Here is a 5,866-nt window from a genome sequence, read left to right as displayed (position 1 = left end):
AGCGCTATCGTTTAACGCCCCTAGCTAGGCATAAAAGCGAAGATAGATCTAAGTAGTGCCATCTTTGACACTCAATTCATAAGTAGCCCGCATGATAGATTCATAAGGTAATTTGACTTTCTTTCTTGGAAAGTGCTCCATGCCTTTCCTTAATGGAAATTGGAATCTAATATTCCCTTCCTTCATATCAATAATCGCACCAATCGTTCTAAGGAAAGGTCTACCAAGAATAATAGGGCAAGAAAGATTGCAATCTATATCAAGAACGATAAAATCTACGGGCACCAAATTTCTATTTGCGATAATGAGAACATCATTGATCTTTCCCATTGGCTTTTTAATGGTGGAATCGGCAAGGTGCAAATTTAAAGAGTAATCATCAAGATCATGGAAACCTAGAATATCACATAAAGTTTTCGGAATCGTGGAAACACTAGCACCCAAATCACACAAAGCAAAACACTCATGATCTTTAATTTTAATCTTTATAGTAGGTTCCCACTCGTCATTAAGTTTTCTAGGTATAGAAACTTCCAAATTAAGTTTTTCATCATAAGATTGCATCAAGGCATCAACAATATGTTTGGGAAAAGCTTTATTTTGACTATAAGCACGAGGAGAATTAACAACGGATTGCAACAAGGAAATACAACCTTCTAAAGAACAATTATCATAATCAAATTCCTTGAAATCCGAGATAGTGGGTTCAATGTTATTTAAAGTCATGACCTCTCCAATCCCACTTTTACCAAATTTAGCATCAAGATCTAAAAACTCCGAATTATTGGGATGCCTTCTAACTAAAGTTACCTCATCTCCAGTCCCATTATTATCAAGATTCATATTGCAAAACAAAGATCTAATAGGAGACACATCAATAACTTTAAGATCTTCATCATTATTTGCATCTAACTTTTCTGGTTTGGCAGCCATCTTATTGACTAAGGTAGCTTGCTTATCAGAAATTTGGGCTATAGCATTCCCAAGCCGGGTAATTTGAGAGTTCACACCATAAAATTCTTTATTCATATCATCAAGCTCCTTATTCATAAACCCCAAAACACCCTTTTGTTCTTTAAGCTCTTTTCTGAAGAAATTATTATGCTCAAATTGCAAAGACATAAAGCTTCTAATATTTGATTCAATCTCTTCCAACCTTCTAAGAATGAGGTCGGTACTCTTAGGCAAAGCCATAAGGACAAACAGGCACACAAGCAAACAGAAAAAGGCAAGCGAAAAAGGGAGGAGAAGATTGGGAAAGAGAGGGCAAATAAAACGGCAAGGGTGAAGTGGGGGAGAGGAAAACGAGAGGCAAATGGCAAATAATGTAAATGCGAGAGAGATGAGTTTGTGATGGGTACTTGGTATGTCTTGACTTGAGCGAAGACCTCCCCGGCAACGGCGCCAGAAATCCTTCTTGCTACGTCTTGAGCTTGCGTTGGTTTTCCTTGAAGAGGAAAGGGTTATGCAGCAAAGTAGCGTAAGTATTTCCCTCAGTTTTTGAGAACCAAGGTTCAATCCAGTAGGAGGCTCCTCAAAAGTCCCACGCACCTACAAAAACAAACAGAGAACTCGCAACCAACGCAATAAAGGGGTTGTCAATCCCTTCACGGCCACTTGCGAAAGTGAGATCTGATAGAGATAGTATGATAAGATAAATATATTTTTGGTATTTTATAATGTAGATGCGAAAAGTAAAGATGCAAATAAAAGTAGATTGAAAGCTTATATGATAAAAGATAGACCCGGGGGCCATAGGTTTCACTAGTGGCTTCTCTCAAGATAGCATAAGTATTACGGTGGGTGAACAAATTACTGTCGAGCAATTGATAGAAAAGTGAAATTATGAGATTATCTAGGCATGATCATGTATATAGGCATCACGTCCGCAACAAGTAGACCGACTCCTGCCTACATCTACTACTATTACTCCACACATCGACCGCTATCCAGCATGCATCTAGAGTATTAAGTTCATAAGAACAGAGTAATGCATTAAGAAAGATGACATGATGTAGAGGGATAAACTCAAGCAATATGGTATAAACCCCATCTTTTTATCCTCAATGGCAACAATACAATACGTGCCTTGCAACCCTTTCTGTCACTGGGTAAGGACACCGCAAGATTGAACCCAAAGCTAAGCACTTCTCCCATGGCAAGAAAGATCAATCTAGTAGGCCAAACCAAACTGATAATTCGAAGAGACTTGCAAAGATAACTCAATCATACATAAAAGAATTCAGAGGAGATTCAAATATTTCTCATAGATAAACTTGATCATAAACCCACAATTCATCGGATCTCGACAAACACACTGCAAAAAGAGTTTACATCGAATAGATCTCCACAAGAGAGGGGGAGAACATGGTATTGAGATCCAGAAAGAGAGAAGAAGCCATCTAGCTAATAACTATGGACCCGAAGGTCTGTGGTAAACTACTCACAACTAATCGGAGGGGCTATGGTGTTGATGTAGAAGCCCTCCATGGTCGATTCCCCCTCCAGCGGAGCACCGGCGAAGGCTCCAAGATGGGATCTCGCGGATACATAAGGTTACAGCGGTGGAAATTGTTTTTCGTTGGCTCCCTGGATGTTTTCGGGGTACGTGGGTATATATAGGAGGAAGAAGTACGTCGGTGGCTGCTCGAGGGGCCCAGGAGACAGGGGCGCACCCAGGAGGGGTGGGCGCGCCCTCCTGTCTCCTAGACGCCTTGATTGCTTCTTGACTTGCACTCCAAGTCCTCTGGATCACGTTCATTCCAAAAATCACGCTCCCGAAGGTTTCATTCCATTTGGACTCCATTTGATATTCCTTTTCTTCGAAATACTAAAATAGGCAAAAAAACAGCAATACGGGCTGGGCCTCCGGTTAGTAGGTTAGTCCCAAAAATGATATAAATGTGTAAAATAAAGCCCATAAACACTACTAGAAAAAGGGCTATAGATGGAAATGACACTAATGGCGCACCAGACAAGTGGTGCGCCATTAGTGTTGAAACTACTAATGGCGCACCCTGACCATGGTGCGCCATTAGTACCAATTTTTTTTTGAACTAGTGCGCCTGTCCAAACATACTAATGGCGCATCCCCTGGTGGTGCGCCATTACTAGTTGTAACTAGTAATGGCGCACCATCCAGGAGGTGCGCCACTAATGTTTTTTTTTTATTATTGCTTTTATTCCTTTTTTTGCAAAAGTTATAATGGCGCACCGCCAGGGGGTGCGCCATTAGTAACATGGATTACTAATGGCGCATTTGTTGCTGGTGCGCCATTAGTAAGTGGGCAGCAACAAGATATTTTGGACATCCTCTCCTCCCACACTCACTTTCTCCCCACTTCATTCTCTCCACCGCCTCCTCCTTGTCTTGGGTGCCTCCTCTTTTTTACCTCATTTCCACCATAGATTCATTCAAATTAAGTGGTTAAGTTACCTTGTTTTGCTAGGTAAGTAAGGGGGGAAGCTATATTTATGTTGTTCTCCCTACAAACAATGTGCACATGCACTTTTTATGGCCTAGCTAGATCTATGTATGTTCGTGGTGTTGCATATGTTTGTGGTGTTGCATATGTGTTTGTGTTTGGAGGTGTACCGGTATTTGAAATGCGATAGTTGCCAATATTTTGCCGGAACGTTGATTCATTTCCGTTTCGGCGAGAATTTTGGCATTAAGCATTCTTTTTGGTCCTATTTTTAGGGAAAGTCATGCCAAATTTTTTCTTGGTTCTAAAATATCGTTTTGCTCTACCCCGCAGGCGACCATGGTCCGCACGATGACCGAAGGCATCGTGAATAGGTTTTTGAGGTCCGCGAAGGCCGAGATGCTTCAAAAGAACGAGACGGAGATAAGATGTCCGTGTCGAAGATGCAAGCTGAATAGCCTTATTGCGGACCCGGATTCCGGGCAGGTGCGGGACCACCTGCTCTTGCGTGGTTTCATGGATGGCTATCGGTGGCAAGGTCATGAAGATGACTACGAAGTCGTTCATGGGGGCCGGGCAAGAAATGAGGAAGGGCAGCAAGACAACCACCGCGGCTCGGGGGGGCGAGAAGACGAAGAATCCCCAGGAGATGATCACGACGGTGATGCTGTACACAGTCATCATGTAGAAGATGCAGGACATGATGATGATGCCGGCGGAGCAGACAACGTTGGACCATCGATGGGCTAGGTGCAGGACCCTCATATTCAAGAGCTGCTTCTCAAGCAGACGGATAACGCAAGAGCTGCCGCCCAAGAGAAATCCAAGATGGATCAACTTGAGTTAGACGTGGTTACTCCGTTGTATGAAGGATGCAGGCCCGAGGATACCCGCCTGAAAGTAACGCTCATGGCTCTGGAGATGAAGGTAAAACACAAAATGACCGACGCATGCTTCGACGAGAACATGTCATTCTGGCACGAACGTCTTCCCAAGGGGAACAAGTGCCCGACCAGTTTGGAGGAGGCAAAGAAAATTGTGTGTCCTCTGGATTTACCGCACGTGAAATACCATGTGTGCATGAACAATTGCATCATTTATCGGGACGAGCACGCGGAGTCTACAATATGTCCGGTGTGCGGTGTCACTCGATACAAGAAGAGGAAGAAAGCTCCTCGAAAAGTGGTGTGGTACTTTCCGATCACTCCTCGTCTGCAGCGGTATTTCGTGGATCCTAAGGTAGCAAAGCTCCTGCGTTGGCACGCGGATAGGGAGGAGAAGAAGCGAGAAGATGACGCAAATGATCCGGAGATAGATAACAAAGACAAGATGTTGAGTCACCCTAAGGATGCGAGCCAGTGGCAAGCATTGAACTTCGAATACCCAGAATTTGGGAACGATCCAAGGAACATCATGCTGGGCGCGAGCACCGATGGAGTCAATCCGTTTGGCAGCCAGAGAAGCACACATAGCACCTGGCCTATGTTTGTGTGGATGTACAACCTTCCCCCCTGGTTGTGCATGAAGAGGGAGTACATTCACATGATTATGCTAATTGAAGGGCCGAAACAACCAGGGAACGACATCAATCTGTATCTGGGGCTGCTGAAAGAGGAGCTTGACACGCTGTGGAAAACGCCAGCCAATACGTGGGATGCCGCAGAGAAAGAATATTTCCCTATGAGAGCCGCACTGCTCACGACGGTGCATGACTATCTCGGTTACGGATATCTTGCGGGGCAGGTAGTCCACGGATTTTCTGGATGCGTAAGGTGCATGGATGACACAACGTATCGCCAGCTAGATAGAGATCCCGGGTCTTCGAAAACCGTGTTCATGGGACATCGAAGGTGGCTTCGCGACGATGACCCGTGGAGGAAACGCAAGGATCTGTTCGATGGTGAAACCAAACCCCGAAAACGCCCGTGTACGAGGAGCGGCGAGGAAATAGACAAGTTGTTGAAAAATTCGAAAGACTGCCCACTGCCGGGAAAGAAGCAAAAGGTGCCAGAGCCGGGAAAGAAGCGAAAGGCGCCAGAGCCGCTGCTGAAGGTATGGAAAACGAGGTCTGTTTTCTGGGACTTGCCGTACTGGAAGATCCACCGTGTGCCTCACAGCCTTGATGTCATGCATATCACGAAGAACGTGTGCGAGAGTCTGCTTGGTACCCTGCTCAACATGCCAGAGAGGACCAAAGATGGGCCGAAAGCAAGGGCAGACTTGAAATCAATGGGCATCAGGCAGGAGCTTCACGCTATATATGATGATGATGATGATGATGATGATGATGATGATGATGAGGCGAAGCAGGACACAGAAAGTCGTCGCAAAGGCAAAAAGGCCAAGAAGACCGGAAATGACTACCCTCCCGCGTGCTTCACTCTAAGTCAGGAGGAGATCGAGCAGTTTTTCACCTGCCTCCTAGGAGTAAAACTTCCTTA

This window comes from Triticum dicoccoides, chromosome 1B, assembly GCF_002162155.2.
Source record: "Triticum dicoccoides isolate Atlit2015 ecotype Zavitan chromosome 1B, WEW_v2.0, whole genome shotgun sequence".
NCBI classification, from domain to species: Eukaryota; Viridiplantae; Streptophyta; class Magnoliopsida; order Poales; family Poaceae; genus Triticum; species Triticum dicoccoides.
This window is presented reverse-complemented; position numbering follows the sequence as displayed.